The sequence below is a fragment of the Ambystoma mexicanum genome, chromosome 3q (genome assembly GCF_040938575.1).
Source record: "Ambystoma mexicanum isolate Mex_15411 chromosome 3q, UKY_AmexF1_1, whole genome shotgun sequence".
Lineage (NCBI taxonomy): Eukaryota > Metazoa > Chordata > Amphibia > Caudata > Ambystomatidae > Ambystoma > Ambystoma mexicanum.
In genome coordinates, this window is record NC_090926.1 from 710950609 (window position 1) to 710971849 (window position 21241).

Sequence of the window (21241 nt, forward strand, 5' to 3'; positions counted from 1 at the left end):
TCCATACTCACAACTATACTGTTTCACTTTACAAGCACGTGAGAGCTGAATAAAAGCCCTCTATGAGTGCCATTATGTATTTATACGTTAGGTGAACATGTATTTTCCCAAAGTGCAGATTGCTCACTTTACAACTCGGGAGTCTTGTTTGTAATCTCCGCTTGTGTAATTATGTGTAGACCAAGAGGGCGAAACTGCACGTCTGGCTGTGATACCCGGCTATTCCGAAGAGCGAGGTCACTACCTCTGCCTTACCCGATCTGGGGAGCGTCTGCACGGCATTTCCCGCTGATAGGAATCGGTGACGGCGAGTACTTGGCCTTTGCTTGTCGGAAGAGAAAGTGAAACCGGGAGCTCCGTGCTGCCGAGTCCCGCAGGTGGCACTTGCGGGAAGCCAGTATTTGCCTAAGGGGTCATCACCGCCAAAGGTTTCAAGCTTGCGAGCCGTCTACTTCCCAGCCTGGGATACGCGATTCGAGGAGAGGAGATGCGAAGCAACCGCGAGAGCACAGCCCCGGCACAGGTAGGAGCAGAGCTTTCCTCGCGATTGCGAACGCTGGCATTTCATAAAAAGACACGCGCACTCGCGCAACATCTATCACCTGCAACGCGTTTCTATTTGGACTCTCATGCATGTTAGAGCGTAGGCAACGGAGCACAATAAATATGTTGCATGTCAATGTAGCGCTCAGATTTTGCTGCCATTCTGAACGTATTAGACACATGACCTATCTCTAGCACGCAACCTGCGGCTCTGCAGCTGTTTTGGACTACAGATTCCATGATCCCTCACCATTGACTATGCTTGCTACGGATAGTGGGAGTTGTAGTCCAAAGCATCTAGAGAGCCAAAGGTTGCAGACCCCTGTATATATACGCCGACCACGGGACCGCAGCCTTTTTCTTTCCCAAATGCTTGCACGAGGCTCTTCGGGAGAATGCAAATTCCACAGAGACCCGTTTGCACCCTGGAGGTCACCTCGTGTCGGGGATCCAATGGATTAACTCAAACTATCGACATTTCAAACATGACGGAAACATTGACGTTGAGGAGGGTAATACTAATACAGCCTTAGAGGTGGAGGGACGAGTCCTCCTGCCGAGACAATGCAACTATGCCCTGATAGTGGTAGTAGCAATACAGGTTTGGGAGTTGTGATGGGGAAGTAAACAACATTAGTTTAACAGTAGTACAATACACGGACAGCACGTGTTTCTAAACTAAATGCAGTCGTATTTCGTAGCATTAAAATAACAAGGTTGCTTTAATAATGCAAGCATTTCATAGTAAGGTTAATTGACCTGGAACTTTTTAACATGGACAGGCATTAGGTGCCATGAAAAAGGAAACGGTTACTTTACACCAAAGCGAACATATGTTCCCATGTTTTAGCTTTTTCATTGGTATCGCTTGCCACTTTAAGCAAATAGTGAATAAAACGTGCTCACGTAAAGTGGGAGTTTTGCTGAAATACATCTTGATGGGAAATTCCATGTCTGCTTGGCGAATGCAGTGCCGTACTTCCGGCCGTATCCCCGTCTCCTTCTGAAATGAGAATGCTCAGAAAGCATTAGATAACAGCAGTTTATTGACTGCCTACCGAGCATTCTGATTGGCTCAGATAAGGTCAGCAATAACTTACAAGTGCTACTATTTCTTAGGACAGTCTTAGCTTGTTTGTTCTTTACTGACATAGCACCAATCTAGCTCAAAGGAATAGCAGAACGATTTAATGAAAATATGACCTTGGTGTCATCTTTGAGTCCTCTCTTTCTCTCCACACAACACAGAACGATTTAATGAAAATATGACCTTGGGATCATCTTTGAGTCCTCTCTTTCTCTCCACACAACACAGAACTTCCCAAAAAGTCCAACATTCTGCTTCACCCCCTCATTCTGCCTTTCCTCACCTTTCCCCAGAAGCTCACGTCTCCAGAGCCCTGGTTCTCTCTAGGCTAGATTACTGCATCAGCCTCTTCCTCAATCTGCCTCTTCCCACCTTGTGCCCCCTTCACCTAATCCAGAATAGGACTGCAAGCATTATCCATGGCCTCAAGCCCAGGGACAGCATCTCTCCAGCCCTAAAATCTCTCCATTGGCTTCCAGTGAATGCAAAATCCTTTGCATCATCCACAAGGCTGTCTGGGGCCTGGGACCTCTCTACATCCAGCATTCCCTCCCTAAATAATCCCCAGCCAGAGTCCTCCGGTCCTGTGGCTCCAACACTCTGCAGGTCAAACATTTCTCCAAGCAGAGAGTGGGGGGTAGATTCATTTCCTCGGCTGGTTCCTCCTTCTGGAACAGCCCCTCCTCCCTTTGAGCTGAATCTTCTTAAGTTCTGGAAACATCTCAAGACTTTCCTTTTCTCCTCTTCCTCCTCTCCCCCCTTCCGTGTTAGCTCTCACTCTGCTGCTTCACCTGGGACCTGGTCCCTTCAGAGTCATAAAGGGGCCAGACCACCCCCTACAAGTCTCCCCCAGCATCCCTTGCCAGAACTTGCCCCGGGGCTCCCTTTTACCTGACTAGAACAACGTGGTCCTCCTTGTCCACCGCAGTCATCCTCCCTTTGCCCTTCTGCTAGCACTAGCCGCCATGTGCCACCCAGCACTTGCCTGCCCACACCCTTGATGGCACCTCTCTCCTGCACTACTCCCTCTAGCCCCTGGCCCTTGCACTTACCCATTGTCATGGACTTGCACGGTAGGATTGTCAATATTACTGTTTTTCGTTGTTATTCCCATGCCCCCACCATCTTGTCTTGTGTTGCATGGAAACACTTGTCTATAGGTGCCATACTAATGTCTAATACATAAAAGAAATGTCATCAAACATATCTTCAACACTGGGACTTTTACCCTGAAAACTTGTGGTGTGGGTGCTGTATGAGACAAATGAACGGACAACAGGATGTGTCTGAGAGCACATGGAGCTGGTATTGTATATCGTACTGATATTGTTTTATTTTTGCAAACACAAATGTAGTAGTTACAGTTTGTGGCACAGTTATATACATTGAATTGTCTTGAATAAAACCTTTTAGTGAAATATAGGAGATAGAATTAGCACATAGGTGTCCAGGTTCTGGGATCAGCAACTTCAACACTAAAGCACCTGTGTATGTCTCTGTGTGAATTCAGGGGTTTAATTGTTTTAGAAATAACATTAAATATTATGTCAACACTATATGTCTCTTCCGATTTTAGGGTCTGACATGTCTCAATTTTTCATAATTGAAAATACCTATTTTTTTATTCAATCCTCCTAATGGAAGGGACCCGAAAAAGGAATTCAGCCGGCAAATCAAATGCAATCAACAAATATAAATCCCCCTTAGTCATATGCCTCTAAACAATATCTTAACAGCGTATAACATGATCAATCACTTCAAATTAGTGTCAAAATATCAATGTATTAAATGATTCACTTGTATTTAATGCATCAGTAATTTTAGTACGTCAATATATGTATAAAAACATAACCACGTACTGTCATGTAATAAGCCAATGTTCCTAAACATTAACAAAAAACATAAAACATTTCAAAGTCCTCTCAAAACAAAAGTGACAATGTGTGTCTAAAATATGTTAAACATCTAAAAACATATTTCAGTCCCTGCAAACATTTCTTCTGCACAACCCTTAGGCCCCAACATGTTTCGGTTCTACTGTGTAAAGAACCTTCTTCAGTGGAGGTTTTAACTAAAAAAAAAAAGTTTTGTGGTGTTTGATCGTCTGATAATTGATCGTGGCAAACTATGAAAAAAACTGCATGCAATCAATTATCAGAGGATCAAACCACAAACCAATTGCCCTGAACCCAACCCCAATCCCCCTCCCCTACTTACCTGTTTGATTGCCTCCAGATCCCCTTCACGTCTGCAGCATCAGATCCACCCCTCTAACGTGGTTACGATCTGATGGCGCACGGGCCCTTTTTCTTCTTTTTTTTCCTTTTCGGTCCCCCGCCTTCCATGTTGAGGAAGCGGGGGACACCCCTCCAACCCTCGCTCCACATTTTCGGTATTTATTAGCCTAATTGTTTGTTTTTAATCAATCAAATGCTACTGGCAGAATTTGGTCAAATGTACCATTCGATCAATTAAAAACAAACAATTATGCTAATACCAAAAAAACACAAAATGGTTGTTTTTGTGAGAAGTGAATTCTGGCATGAATTATATTATGTAATTATAATGCCCTGTAATGAGTGGTGTAATTATAAATGAAAGAAGAGTAGAGGCATGTCATAAATTTATAATGTAGGCATCTTCTAAGTAGAAAATTCAAATTACCTCGTGTTAAAACGCATGAAATGTCCGTGAACTAGATACCGCATGAAAATTGTTGTTATGAGAGACAGACATCCTGTCAAGGGAAAGTAAATTGCTCTTAGAATAATGTTTGTTTGATTATTGATTTAATATTAAATGGCTGAGTGAATCCCATACCTTCCTGAGATCACTTTTCTTGTATGTGTGAAGTTGGAACTTGGGTTATGCCGTCAAACACATGCAGCTGTTATTTACATTACAAAATGAATCCAAATTGCGATATAAACATAGTAAAAATATCCTTTAGGAGTTCCCAGTCAAATGATATTCATAGTTGAATCTGAAAACACTGAGATGTAATATTAGTGCATATCATTCATACTGAGTGTACAAAGCACGTAGCAACATCACCACTTGTGGAAGCTAACCCGAAATGCATCCAGTATTCTCTATTTCTTATACAAAGAAGAAATACACATGTTATTTCCTTCAGCGCTTTTATGCGTCAAATGACGAACGGCAGATCTAAAATCATCCTCTGCCGGTGCGGTAGCTGAACAATTAGATACCAATGGGGCATTCTCTTTGTCCGTTCGAAAACAACTACGATGTCCCACAATTCTTCTTCTGATTTTGCGTGTAGTCATACCTATACATGTCGTATTGCACGGACATTTATTGAGATAGGCTACCATATTAGAATTACAGTTGGTCAGGGATCTCTGTTGCCATGGTTGAATCAGACCTATATCAACATTGGTAGATTGTGTGATGAAATGGCAGACACTACACTTTCAATTTAGAAGGAAAGTAAGGTAGCATTACCTTACTAAAGGCTGGAGCTCTCAGTTGACCCTTGGCAGGGTTGCGCAATTTAATTAAAAAATGCAATCAAGTATTAAATATTGATTCAAAGATATGAAATGGTTGTATTGAATTTTTCAACAAGAAATGTTTTATTCACATTTTTAGGTTTAGTATCGCCAATTCAATTCTCATATAGTGAGGCAACTTCGAAAAACATAGGTTGTTTCATCAGTAAGCACATATGCCAATGCATTTTGGTCTATGACCATCGTCAGGGCCATGCTTTAGTGAATATACCATTGACTAATCATTCATATAACAATACTTAAGGCTGGAGCTCTCAGTTGACCCTTGGCAGGGTTGGGCAATTTAATTCAAAAATTCAATCAAGTATTAAATATTGATTCAAAGATATGAAATGGTTGTATTGAATTTTTCAACAAGAAATGTTTTATATGGAGATGATAAAATAACAATAAGGTCCGCAGATAAAGGAGGAGCCCTAGTATTACTGAACACAAGTGACTATGAAGAAGAGTGCCTTAGGCAACTCAGCGACAGTAACACCTATGCCATACTTGAATCAGATCCCACAGAAGAAATCCGTTGCAACTTGGAAAAATTCCTTGAAAGGGCTGAAGAACTCGAATGGATTAATCATAACACAAAGAAATTTTTGATGAACACACATCCCAAGATTCCACATTTCTATACTCTCCCAAAGATCCATAAAGACATGCAAAAACCTCCAGGAAGACCTATAGTAGCGGGGATCAACAGCATTCTTGAACCACTCGCAAAATACATTATTTTTTACAGCCATTAATTCAGAAAACAAGCACTTACATCAAAGACTCTACACATTTCCTACAGTATTTACGTAGCATCGCATTTGACAACAACAACATCTGCTTCACGGTGGATGTGAAAAGCCTATATACTTCAATTCCCCATGATCTCGGCAGAGAAGCAGTGGAGTGGATGCTTTTGAAAGAGGGAGATATAGCTGCACAAAAAGAATTCATCATGGGACTTTTTGAATTTATCAGTAATAATTCATACTTCCATTACAAGAATTCATATTATCTACAAGTCGCAGGTACGGCCATGGGGGCAACGATGGCCCCTTCATATGCGAACTCATTTATGCATACATTTGAAACAGAATATGTCCTCTTAACTCATCTGTGGAATCAAGATCTTATTATCTGGATCAGATATATCGACGATATTTTTGGCATTTGGAAGAACACAGAAGTACGCCTTCTAGAATTTTTCGGATATATCAACAGTATAGACCCTCGGATACAGTTTACATATGAATACTCACAGAAATCCATCCACTTTCGAGATGTGGAAATAAACATCACACAAACTGAATATCAGACAACAATCCATCGGAAGAGCACAGACAGGAATAGTCTGTTACAACGGCTCAGCTTTCACCAACCAAGTTTGATTAGAAATCTACCCTATAGCCAAATGCTTAGAGTCAAAAGAATTGTCAGCAACCAAAGTGAATACGAAGTAGCAGTTAAGGCAATGGGCAGTAAATTTCTTGCACAAGGCTACTCACAGGAAGAAATTGCTTCCGCAGAAGCACGGACGATCACACAGAATCGAGAAGATCTACTCAAACCAAGAGAAACCAAGAAAGATACTTCACCTCCACTAGTCTTTGTTTCCAAATATTCATGCCAAAGTAATCGCATTAAGGCAATTATAAAGAAAAATTGGAACACCGTCACATGCGATAAAAGGGTTGAACATCTATTTAAAGAAACTCCCACGTTTGCCTACCAAAGAAGCTCCAACCTTAAAGACAGATTAGTTCACACGAGACCACCACAGAAGAAGAAGAACACAGACAGAATAGGTACATTCCCAAGTTTGAACTGCAGCAACTGCAGCTATATCATGAAAGGAGAAACAATCAATCATCCCTATACTGGAGAGAAGATAAGATTAAAATGCTATGCAACATGTGACACTCCAGGAATCATATATGGGATCAAATGCCCATGCGGATTGTATTACGTTGGACAAACGCAACGTACTGCTAAAATGAGGTGGAACGAACACAGATCGTGTATTAGGAACAATACTGTAAGCTCGGCGATGGCAAGACATTGGCAAAACAAACAACACAATTTGGCACAGATAAAATTTGTGATCTTAGAGAGGGTCCAAAGAAGAGAGAAACATGAGGATTTACAGAAAAGACTGGATCAACGTGAGACGTTTTGGATTGATAGATTGAGTTCTCTCACCCCAAAAGGAATTAATGAAGATATCAATTATATGTGTTTCCTGTAATAAACATAACCAGATGTTGCTTCGGGACGGATATTCTGTGAAGCAGTATCAATCACATGTGTTTTCTCTAATTGAGATAACAAGTGTATGTCTGCAGCTCCTAACTGTAGCACTGCGAACCAAAACATTGTGGACGCAATTTTTGCAAAAATGTTGCTCCATACACAGCATAAGGACATCATAACAACGTACAGTAGATGAATTCCGGATATGGCTATACGTTCTTTCCTCAATTAAGATATTCCTTTTGGATTAGCATTTGCATATGGTTTTTTTTAAACATTAATATTCTTCTTTCTTAATTCTTATTTCTTATGTCCAACTTTTCATTACTTGATCCAGGATCACGGAATGAAGTGATCGTATATACACTGACATTTGCGCACAGTAACATACATTTTTTCGCTCTATGACAGGGATCGCCGTGGCAACAATCCCGCCCCTCTGCAGCTCTGCAGAGAGGTGGGACCCAAGGCGTACGTGCAGCAGCGCTCGCGCTGCTCAGTGTCTCCCCGCCCACGTTCCCATGGCGATCTTAGATGGCGTCTGGATTCACGCGCATTACACTTTCGCTTTCAACGCGATCGGTTCTGCATGCGAGCTCCGCGCACAAAGGTAAGATACTCTTTAGTGCGGATATACTGGTTATATGTAAATGAACAGATAGAAGCACTCAGACTCTCCTACTGTTAATCAACAGGAATGTTGGAGACAACTATTGAGAATACCGATATGAGAGGACAACCAATTTAAAGCAGGTACAGACTGCCGCACGTTGGGAATAGTTAAACACTGTAAATACATAGTTGTTTAACAATATTGACATACTTTCCATTTATTTTCTTCCTTGTACACTCACACGGATCCACCTGGGGGTATGTGTTTTATCCGTTTTTGCATTATCCTTGAATCATTGATATATGTTTTGTGTTGAAATTCTGTATTGTTATATGAATGATTAGTCAATGGTATATTCACTAAAGCATGGCCCTGACGATGGTCATAGACCGAAATGCATTGGCATATGTGCTTACTGATGAAACAACCTATGTTTTTCGAAGTTGCCTCACTATATGAGAATTGAATTGGCGATACTAAACCTAGAAATGTGAATAAAACATTTCTCGTTGAAAAATTCAATACAACCATTTCATATCTTTGAAGCAATATTTAATACTTGATTGAATTTTTGAATTAAATTGCGCAACCCTGCCAAGGGTCAACTGAGAGCTCCAGCCTTTAGTAAGGTAATGCTACCTTACTTTCCTTCTAAATTTTTCATTGCATTGAGATCCGGATGCCATAGGATCTTTTTTCAGACTGGAAGCTCCAGGTCAAAACATCTATAAAGATTACGGAATAAGCAATACTATTATCATTGTAGCAGAAATCCTTGTGGTGCCCGCCGAAACTCTGTACTTCAGACACTACACTTTCCACATGGGGCATGTCAAGTTGATCTTGGTATAGTCCCTGTTTCAGCAAAGAGTGGGGGGTGTATTCATTAGGACATCTGTGAACATGCAGAATGGAAAGGGTAGATTGGAAGACTCTTCAAAATACTCTGTTTGGAGCGTAAAATTAAAGTTCTTCTTTTGAAAAATAACAACTTCACAGTCGTACAACTTGTGCCTCTACATGTGTTTCCAAATCCTTTATAAATACAAGACAAATCAAAATGAAAAGTGGACCAAATCAATATTAAATGAGAAGTCATAATATCCCAAAAACATATATTTATATTGTACAGAATAAAGACATAGGGAGTCGTTGATGCTCAGTCAATACCTCCCAAGACAAATTCTGCGGACAAAGCTACTCCAGTTATACGGAAGCAGCATTGAGGAGGAGCATGAGTTGGAAGGATCATTCAGTGGCATCTAACTGAGGGTGGAGCTGGAAGATCACAGATAACCATAGTAAACAATGAAAGAAAATGGAAGGTCGCATGAGTCTCCTCTTCCTATATTTCTGGTCGCACCTGCTGTCACCCTTTTTGCCCAGGGGGTGGACTGCTGCCCTAATCGCCTGTGACACTGTGGCATCCACCACTGGAACCTCCCCTGTATCTCCCACCAGCAGCACAAACTGCAGAAACGTGAGCGTTCATGTGACCGCCAAATGCCTTTGGCCAGTCTGCTGCCAGCAGATACAACTGCTGTCACCCCTTTTGGACAAGGAGAGGACGGGCGCGTTAGCCCCCTGTGACAACACAGAATCTGCTGCTGGACCTTGCCGGACCCACCCACCAGCCCTATCATCTGTGGGTATGTGAGGGAACACGGGACCTTCAAGCAGTTTTGGCCCTGCTGTCACTCCGAGACTCACCTGCTGTCACCCTATTTGGACAGGGGGAGGACAGCTACTCCATGCTCCTGTGACATCACGGCATCAGCCATTGGGACATCCCCTGCACCTTCCCACCAGCAATACCATCTGCAGTCACGTGAGTGATCATGGGACAGCCAAGTACTTTTGCCCACGCCTGTGCACTCTCCTTACTGTTGCCCTGTTTGGAAAGGGGTAGGACTGTACCCTGAGGCCACTGTGACAAAGCAGTATGTGCCACCGGGACCTACCCTGCACCCACCCACACGTACTAGTACTACCTGCACAAACGTGAGGGTTCACATGACTGACAATGAATTTTGCCCGGGCTACTGTGCGCAGAGTCACCTGTGTCACCGTGTTTGGACAGGGGGAGGACTGATGTCAGAGGCTTCTGTGACACCATGGCATCCGCTGCTGGCACCTCCCCTGAACCTTCTCACCTGAATTACCATTTGCAGTTACGTGAGGGATCACATGGTGCACCCGCACTATCATCTGTGGTCACGAGCGGGTTCATGTGACTGCCAACTACGTTAGCCTGGTCTGCTGCCACTGATTTGTATGCTATCACACTTTTTGGACAAAGGGAGGACTGCTGCTGCAGGTCCCTTTGACAAACCAATATCTGCCACCTCGACCTACCCTGCACCCCCCCAACAGGACTACCATCTGCGGTCACGTGAGGGTTCATGAGACTGCCCACTACATTTGCCGAGCTGCCACCGACTCAGCCTGTTTGGACAGGGGGAAGACTGCCACCCGAGTTCCCTGTCACATCATGTTATCCACCGATGGGACTTCCTCGGCATACTTCCACCAGCACTACTATCTGCGTTCACATGAGGGATCATGTACCATCCAACTACTTGTGACTGGACTGTTGTCTGGGCACTCAATTGCATTTGCCTTGTTTGGACAGTGGGATGACTACCACCCGAGGCCACTGTGACACAGCGGCACCCACCCCTGTCCTAGTAGGTCCCCTACCCTGCACCCTCCCACCAGCACTACCATCAGCGGTCACGTGATGGTTTATGTGAGTGCTAACGGGACTCACCTGTGTCACCCTGTTTGGACAGGGAGAGGACTGCCACCAAGGCCCCTGTGACACTGCATCATCCACCGTCAGGACCTCGCCTGCACCCTACAACCTGCACTACCATCTGCGGTCATGTAAGGGATCAGGTGACCACCAAGTACTTTTTCCTGGGCTACTGTCTGGGGTCTCATTTGCAGTTAGCCTGTTTGGACAGGGAGAGGACTTTTACCCAAGACGACTGTGACATCCGCTGCCTGGACCTATCCTGCATCCTCCCAGCAACACTACCATCTGTGTGATTGCCAGCTATTTTTGCCCGGCTACCTCTGGCAATCTCCCCTGTGAAAGCCTGTTTGAATAGGAGGAGGCCTACTGTGGGAGGCCCCTGTGACACTATGGCAGCTGCTGTTGGCACCTCCCCTGCATCTTCTCACTATCACTACCATTACCAGTGAGGGGGTCACTTGACTGTCAAGTACTTTTGCCTGGGCTGCCATCCACAGATTCACCTGCATCCCATTCAAAGGGTGACCTACCAAGGCTGCTATCTTTTCCTGTGTGCACCTGTTTACAATACATTGTGCACCCCACTTGCATTCCTTGGGGCTCATTACAGGTATGGTGATATGGGAATTACTGCCACGTTTCCTGCTTCACCATACTACAAGTTTGGCCTTGGAGTGGGGGATTTACCTCCAGCATAATTCTGGAGGTAAATCTTCCCACTTTTCACTGAAAAATTGGCAAAAAAGGTGGAATTACTGTGGTGGTAATTCTGCTGGTGGTAATTTTGATGAAATCCCCAATAAAGTTCTATGGACTTCAAATTAATGGGGACTACCACCACCTCTTGTAATCTAGTGGTAAATCCACCAGACCAAGTGGTGGTAAGGGTAATTCCGTTGGGTGGTTTTCCAGCAGATTTACCAGCAGAATACTGACAAACTCGTAATGAGGCCCATTGTCTCCTTCTTCCCATGTCTCCCACTCTACTCCTCTTTATGCTACTGTACCATTGCCCTATTTGGCTAGGCCCTTCTCTCAACTTTTCCCCTCTACTACACCTAATTTTAGCTGCAATTAATCCAGTTTCTCTTACCCAACTGTCTCCTCCAACCTCTCTCCCTCTATTAATCGTGTTCTTTTAAAAACCTGTTCTGACTGTAATAAACCCCATTCTATTCTTGATTTCTTCCTTCATTTCCATCTGCATTTTCTTTGTTTTACTGAGACCTGGATCACCCCTTATCTTCTCACCTCTACTACCCATTTCTTCCACCCCCTGCCTGTTCTTCTGGTTACGGTGGTGGCACTGGAATACTTTACCATTAATCTTAGAATCCTGCTCCTCCTCTTTCTGATCTCCTTTTTCATTCATAATTTGAATACTATCCCTCCGCTTTTTCTAAATATTTGCCTTTCTCCTTTCTTACTATCTACAGACCCCTCTTTAACCACCACTTACTTTCTTGACCAGCTTGACTCTCTACAGTATTCTCTTCTTCCTTCCTCCTCCTTTTTTCTTCATGGAGACCTTAATCTCCCCTTTCTTACTGCTTCTTCTCAATCTCCTCCATTATTTCTCGTCAACTCTTATCATTAAACAATCTCCTCTCCACCTTTCTCGCTGGTCAGATTCCTGCACTGACCATATCTACTCCTCACTCCCTTCCCCTGGACCATTATTGTCTATCCTTTTCACTCGTGGGATTACTTCCCCGAGTCCCTCTCTCTTTCTTTTCTTTCTTCCTCTATTTCCCTTTTTGAACCCCCACCTTCCATCACCGTAGTCAATTCCCTCTTATCTCTCCTTCTTTGATTCCTCCCTTCCCACCTATCTCCTCATTCCTTCTCCTCCCTCCTGACAATACTGCCAATTCCTTTAATTAGGTCTCTGAGGACATCCTTGCCTTTTAGAGGTGTGTCCTACGAGATCTATGCTCTACAAAACAAACACACCCCAAAAGGTACAATCTATTCCATCCAGCTTGGGTGTCACTCTATAATTTGCATTGCAGCAGAAATTTCTAATCTGCAGCTCAGGAATTCAAGTCCCTTTGTGGCACGGAGAAACATGGACCTACATCCTCTCTGTGTTGTCTTCCGGATGTACTTGAAGAAAACAGATTAATGAATCTGGGCTGAAGTATAGAGACTGGACTGTGCTGCTGCCGCCATGTCCCTGGTGAAGGATTTTCCGCTCTTTCAGTGGTGCCTTAGAAAATGGATGTCATTTGGTGGTTGTTAGGGGTCGCCGTTGAGACCCCAGATGACTTCCCTGTAACCTTGGCACTGCTGCTGCGACCCCAGCTCATCTGCAGATGCATCCTGAAAACGAAAATAAAACTAGTTCTTAGAGCCCGTTTTATTTTCGTAAATCACTCTGTGAAGATAGGTTTCTCTCAGTGCTGGACTGAGCGGTTTTTGAGGAAACAGTCCACTTCCAACTAAAAGGAAGTAGGGAATGAAAAGATGTATGTTTATTTTGTCATGTAAATAAATCAATTGAATTAACCTAACAATGTTCACTGCTGTTCCCGCAGTCCGATAAAGCCAGGTAGTGGAGCGAGAGTTTTGGGTGGCGCTGTGCCCGCCTGCGTACAGTGCGTGTCAAAAACGTGCCCTCACAATACGCACAATTAGTCACCCTGATCATCACTAAAGATTATTAGCTAGCTATCAACGAAAGGTGCAAGTTCAGGAAGGTGTTGACTCAGCTCAGGCTTTAGTAGAACTGAAAGCAGCGTTCATTTGGTGAGTTTATCAATTACAACTTTGTAAAATATCTGGAATGTTTTAGTTCTGAATATTCTATCAACTTATTCTGGTCCAGACTACTGTGTGGGGAAAATGTTTTGTTAATTATAACACTTTATCACGTTCTACAGGTTGTTTTAAATAAATTGACACGATTTCACAGTTTATGTGTTTTATCTCTGAGAAATGCATTCATGTGTGTATTACATTAGTTTGTGTAAGGTTGTTTGTAAACCATATCGTAATAAAAAAAAATGTAAAACATTTGTTTACACCAGCATTGTATTTTCACTTTTTACCACAGCATACAGGAATCCATTTAGAAGACTCTGCCTCTCACACCTTTATGTTTCCACTGGCCTAAATGGTAGAATGCACAACTGCTGGCACCAGTGACTGTAACACGCTCAAAATAGTGGAGCAAAATACCGTACAACATTGGCGCAGGTTATTCAAAAATGTTTGGGGGACACTCACGAAAGCCAGGCTAGGCAGACAGCTGTTGCCGTCCCTTACATACAGGACAGTCTTATGAGGAGGATTGATTTAACATGGCTTCATAGGGTGCAAATACCGGAAACGTACATTTCCAAAAGGTACTGGCTTGAAAACAATTGCCATTCACCATGTGAAGACTGAATAAGTTCTATGCTTTATTAGGTTAAGTCCATGACATAATTTTGCATACCAGCCGCGCTAATGTCATCTTTTAATTTGTGGTACCAGAAAAATTGGCTGTTTGATTAGGTTGCAAAGTAAGTGAACCTATTGAGCTGACTTCTCATGCTGTGGTATTTTATGTGGCTCCAAGAACCTATATCTTACCATCAAATTAGAGAATGCACCCTCTGCAGTAGCCTTCTCTCCAGTGATATTGGTATGCTTTGTGGAAAACATCTAGCACTCAAATCACAGTTATGTTAATTTCACCAGTTTTGCTATATCATACTTTGCCCAGGTCATGCCTCAGAAGAAATCACTTAAAAACACAGCACCTGTCTTACACCTCTCTTACATCATAGGCATACCTGCAGTACATCAGGTGGCTCAGAGTCACTGGGAAGACACTAACCTAACCAGCTTGGCTTCATGAGAAAACCACTGGTGGTGCATTTATCCAAACGTTCCATCCCACTCCCAGCCACCATCTCCATCTTATCTCCCTGGTCTCCAGAGATGAATCTAAGAAACGATATGTAGGATATTCCAACAAGCTCACACAAAATACGCCACTGGCACTCAGCCCATATATGTACAACACCCAATCCTAATCAAACACACATGAACATACCTGCAGCGTAGGCCTCCACAAGCACTCAAGACACACGAGGGAGGGCTGGAGTCCTTATATACAAGCATTGGCAAAGCCACCAGTGTTGGCTTGTTTGTAAGCATGGGAACGTGTCAAGGATTTCAATCAGGCAAAGCACCCGGGTCTCAGCCTAGCATGCAATGCACAAATGAAATACTTATTTTATTGTGTCTATAGGTTCAATATTCTGCGTGATATACCACTCATATCACACCCCTTCTCATAATACCCCCAGGTCACCATGGACCAAGAATCAGGCTGGTTGGTAAAGGTAATATTTATTTAAAATTCAAATCAAACATATGTTTTAATATATGGGCAGCAATCACCAATTTGGTGACAATACTATTAAGAAAGTAGGTAATGCAGGTGCATTCACTTTTTAGCAACACAGAATATAAAACACATGGAAAAGAACAGTTTTGGTTTGTTGAAAAGATAGCGCTTAAGTTAAGATTTCCCTCTGCAAATTTCTCAACTCACAAAGGAGCAATTCCACACAGATGTAAGTAAGCAGCACATATTCAGGAATATACAACAGTGTATAGGGTTTGAATGCCATCTTCCATCACCATACAATAGAGAAAAACGTTTTGGACATTTTACACTTTTTAAAAATGACCTTTGTAAATGGCTGAGCAAATCAATGAAAAGGATGCAAAAATCCTTAAATTTATATACATGTCTATGGGAGCAACACTGAAAAGATCTTACCAAATGTACGCTATAATATGAGCACAGTACACACCTTGAATCGGAATTGAAGTTTGCAAATACTTTGAATTGGAATTTACACGTGCGGTTTGTAGGTAGAGATGTAGCTAAAGGTCTTAGGAGTAAGTCAAAGTTGAAATTAAGTCTCTAGTCTACAGCATCCTCTGGAATACAAAAGAAAGCAAAACAGAACAATCAGGTCTATTTGAAACATAGATTAATGTTCCCACAATCTAAAAATGACAAAAATAAACATGCAATGACTTCCTGACTTTCCCTGCCCTGTGATAAACCTCAGCCACTCATACGGCAGTTCCCATGGTCCTCACTTGGCATGTACATATCTTACCAAGATTGTTATTTTTTTGAAGTCCCCAGCATGACCTTGCTATTTTTGCAAATGCAGGCCCATTGTCATCGCAAAATGCTTCTGTATCTTGTGTGGGGAGCACCAGCGAGATATCTCTCACAGCCAGCGCTCTAACCCCTTGGAGCTCCGTCTGTCTTCCCAGCCCAGTCTGAACTAACTTTTTTCCGGATTTCTTGTCCCAAGAAACCTTCTGTCCTTCCCCTTTTTGACATTTCTTGTCTGCCTATAATTTCCCCCAATAAGGTTAACAAGAATGCATTCTGTATCAACCCTCATGTTTAGAACAATGAGGGCTTTAGGCCTCCCTGAATAAATGATTCATTCTGTTTCCTGCTGCATCTCTCCCTCTGCTCTCCACAAGCTAAGTCAGAAAAAAAAGAATGCCAGTGTGCATTTAAAAATGAATTACAGCAGTGCCACTAAAACATGGATTTTCACCTCATTTTTCATATGAGGTGCATTATGATGTTAAGGAAGATAGAATTTAGTATTTTAGCAATGTTAATTATGTTAGTCAGTTATATAACCTTATGTAGTCTCCATGTATGAGGTATCCAAAAAAATATGGTGCACTTCATTATTTGGCCTGGCAGCACTAAGCTTTTCTATGTGTGAATTTTATTCTCTGCAATTTCAAGATGGGCTTGGCTGTGTTGTAAAACCTGTACTTTGCATGCCACCAACAACAACTTCATATGTCATACTGGTAAATATATAAATATATATATATATATATATATATATGTACCATATTACTGCTGGCAACAAAATGCCACTACATTTTGCAATAAAAAAATTCCATTACATTTTGGTAAAATATATATGTCCTTACATACCCTCCTTTTCCGACAATTCTGGCTACCCAAATCCACAATTGGAGGAAACCCAAATTGTTCTTCTTTCCCTCCATCATATGACTCACAATTGAAATAATAGAAACTTAATACAATGAAAATGAACATTGAAATATTTCATAATAAACCACTGCTTAATTATAATAACAGTAAAACATATCCCAACTGGGTCTTTGAGTCCTCAAACACATGTGCATATGCATGTATGCATGTATATTTTTGTTGTTTTTTTTTAACCGAAGTGTCCGCCATCAAAATTTCATTTTTATGTATGATAATAAAAACAATAACATTAAATAAAGAAATAAAATAAATGACTAATATAACTAACTAAAAAAAATAATTAAAATTAAAAAAAAAAATGTGATTCTCCACCACACTCCTTTTCAGTCCCATAGAATAATACTATGCTTCATCGGGAAAGCTGTAGAGTTAAGTTCAATTCAGCACTGTTTTTTCAAAAATGTTTATCATTTTTATGATTGCACCTCTGAGATGTTTTGATCATCAATTTTTCGTCATCTGGTTCATTCGGTGAAATTCTTTCATCCTGGCACTCTTGGATGTTTTTCCATAGAATTAATCTCTTTGGTCGTCCCTGTCACTTTGTCTTCACCTCCATACTTCGGTCTGGAGGCTTTAATTGAGCTTCATCCTGTGGACTCCAGGACTCTATCATCTCTCGTGTCCTCTGGCCCTGCGACCTCCGACCTCAACCAATGATCAATTAAGTTTTCTAAATTAAATATAAAAGAGACAGATTAAGTACATAACAAAATACCAATGTTACCCTTTCTACCACACAAAACAAAATGTAGTCCAAAACATTCTTCTGATAGTCTTCTGATTTCTGAAACTAAGCACATGTCAGAGAGTAACAATAACAAACATATGACATCATCATACATCAAAACAATTTTCATGTAGAACCTTTCAGTATTGTACCATAGTAATTTAACCTGATTCAGCACCTTATACCAATTTTATTATCACACCTTTCTCAAATGTGGTCTCTTTATTTGCATTTATCTGTACAAAAAGGACTACATCTATTTTTATTTCTATGGTATATGCCACTATGAAAACAGCTACTGTGTCTTCCTTTCCATGTCTTCAGGGCACTTAAGCTGTTTCTACTTGCTCACGTCTCCTGATTTCATGTTTGGGATGGCAGGGCTTGATTTGGTTAACATGAACAAATTGCTCTGTCACTGTTTCACCCTCTGTCTTCAATATTTTGCAAACTACTGGGGACATCTTATCCGCAATCTCAAATGGCCCTTGCCAGGCCACAAAAAATTTAGAATTTTTCATGTTTACCTTTCCCAAAATGAAATTTATATACCTGATCCCCTACATTATACTCTTTCACAGATGTCTTTTTATCATAATATGACTTTGCACTGTCAGCAGCTCTCTCCAAATTTTGCTGCACAAATGCAAATGCATGTTGTAAATGATTACTCAGTTCTTCCACATATTCATGAACTGTAGATGCACTCACCAGTGTTTGCTCATGTGTCCTGTATAATAAATGTTGTGGTAGTACAAGTTTTCTTCCTGTTAACACTGCATGAGGACTGATGCCTGTCGCTTTGGCAGGAGTCGATCTGATTGCCATCAATACCAGAGGAAATCGTAAATCCCAACTGGAACCTGCCTCCACTACAAACTTCTTTAATATCTCCATAACAGACCTGTTGCAACATACAATATTTCCAGAAGAGGCGGGTCGGTACTCAATATGCAGTTTCCTTTTCATCCCCAATATCTGCCACACCTTACTCATCAAGGTGCTTGTGAAATGACATCCTCTGTCTGACTCTATTGTTTGTGGTAATCCAAATATTGAAAATACATGATTTACCAATAATGTAGCTGCGGTTTGTGCACCACAATCTGGTGCAGGAATACATTCTAACCATTTCGACATCTAACAAACCACGGTCAAAAGATAACGGTTCCCCCTACTCAACCTTTGTACAGGCCCTACATAGTCAATTTGCAAATATGACCATGGAAGGGTTAAGCCTCTTTTCATCAGCTGAGCTCTATGCATTAGTGAAGGGGGTTTAAATTGGGCACATACCAGGCAACCCCTAGTGTATAATTCCACATCTTGGGACATATGTGGCCATTAAGCATAATCTTTCAGTATTTCTAAAGTCTTTTGTGAACCTCTCTGTCCTGCAGATATTGCATCATGTGCATGGTGTAGCATTAGCCCTCTGAATGAAAGGGTACCACCCATTGTATCTGTCCTGTTATGGATTCCCTTATCATGAGTCCATCCTGTAGTCTAATTAGTTTTTTATTCTTTAACAATGCCCTCAACTCTTCTTTCCCTGTACAATCATTTTCAGCTAAAGGATTTTGTTCAGGGTCTATCAAATGATTATAATAGATCCCCAATATTGGATCATCTTTTTGCACATTAATCATATCTTGATCTGGTTTATCATAACTCCATTGCACTACTGTTTGTTCTTCCTCTTTTGGAGCCATAGAGCGTCTAACTGCATCTATTCGTTTTTCACCAATGAAGTGTTCAATGGGTAACAACTCTCCCATAACACCCCGATTTTGGCTAAGTGATCTGCTTTATCATTTCCCTCCTTAGCTTCTCCTGGAGTTTTTAAATGTCCACAAATGTTCCTCCAGTATATTGTTAACTCATTCTCTGACACTAATTTGTCTATAGCTTGAATAATTTTTCCATGCTTGGTGGGCTTTTTATTATATGTAATCATGCCTCTTGCTTTACAGCCAGACAAATATTCTACAGAGCTATTTTGTGCATAATCAGAATCAGTCACCAGCACAATTTCACTGAATGTATTATTAACTGCAGTAGTAATTGCTTTATAGATGGCTGCTAATTCTGCTACCTGGCTACTTCTAGCCCCAATTCACATCCCTATACTAGGAAAGTCCTCACATTTGAGCCAAATATTTCCTATCCCTGATACCAACTGTTTACTGCTGTCATTTACAATGTGAAAAGCACACCCATCAACATATACAGTTGGTAAATTCTCGCATGTCTTTTCATAAAAAGCTTTATGTGGTGATTGTTCAAACTCCTGCAAACTAGATTCTATCTCTACTTCATCTGATACACATTCAGCTGCACAGTCATGTAAATCTGCTAATCCTTGAGCAACTGGGCTCTTTTTATGTTGGGTATACTCCACTTCTACAAGAAAGCCTTGCAATGCCAATGTTCATGAAGTAATTCTGGCCTATGCTAATTTGCCTGACCTAATCCTTTTACTCTGTAAAAACTGCAATGGTTGATGACTTGTCTCAATGATTACCTTTTACCCTTGAAAAATTGGGCAGAAATGCTGCAACGCCCACACAGTAGTCAAAAGGACCTTTTCACACTCACTGAATCTCAACCTGGGAAAATGCCTTACTTGCATAAGCACTGGTTTTGTGGTTCAAATCATGTTTTTGATATAACACTGCTGACATACAAGGTTCAGTGAAACCTATTTCTATACAAATCTCTGTTTTTTATGGGATATGCTAAACATGGTGCCTTTATGAGACATTCCTTTAATTTAGTGACTGCCTCAAATTGCTCCTTTTCCCATTTCCAGGGTGTATTCAGCTTCAATAGTTTGAGTGATTTCAGCACCATTTTCAATAAATTTCCTGTTATATCCCGTCATTCCTAATAAACCTTTTAAACTTTTCACATTTATAGGATCTTTCAATTTCTGTATGGCCTCCACCTTTTTCTTTTGCGGATTTAGTCCATGTTCAGTTATCTCATGGCCTAAGAAATTCACCTTTTTCTTGCACCATTGGGCTTTCTGTAAAGATACTTTGGCACCTGCCTTTTGCAATTGGCCAAGTACATGTCTAATTTCATCAAAGTGACTTTTTAAACTTTCATTTTTTATCAGGACATCATCTACATAAACTATAGTTCCTCGTTCCGCTGCATCTGGCATAGCCTTTCTCAAAAATATGCCAAATTTGCTTCTACTATTGACATACCCGAATGGTGTTCTAGCCCATGCGTATTGCGTTTTATCAAATGAAAATGAAAATAAATTCTGAATATCCTCTGCTAGTGCCACACACCAATATCCAGATGTGAGAGTATGTGCTAAATACTTTTGATCCATGCACCTGAGCAAGGCCTTGATCAATGAATGTCAGCGGCCATCTAGACACTGGCACTCTTTTATTTAACTCCTTCAGGTCTGAACACAAACGCCATTGACCATTTGGCTTTAACACCCAAAATAGGAGTGTTAGAGGTACCATGAATGGGCCTGATAATTCCCCTAGACTCCACATTTTTAATTATCTCTGCCAATGACTCTAAACATGCCAGTGGTAATCGATATTGGGGCACAAATACTGGATTTCTACCACACCCCTCTGGTAATGTGGCAACATGTAAATTAGTTAGGCCGCAGTCATATGCATCTTTGGTAATAATGTCTTTAAA

General features: G+C 41.4%; 1 protein-coding gene across 5 annotated transcripts in view; it reads left to right on the top strand.

Annotated features, from left to right (window-relative positions):
* The first annotated feature begins 243 nt into the window (after positions 1-243).
* LOC138582897 (uncharacterized) overlaps positions 244-21241 on the top strand; it is a 328003-nt gene continuing 307005 nt past the window's right edge. For 3 of the 5 annotated variants that reach the window (XM_069654617.1, XM_069654620.1, XM_069654618.1), the window contains exon 1: positions 244-523. The gene's annotated coding sequence lies outside the window, so the exon portion shown is untranslated. The remainder of the gene's footprint in view (positions 524-21241) is intronic. The other 2 variants (XM_069654616.1, XM_069654619.1) reach the window with 1 other exon arrangement.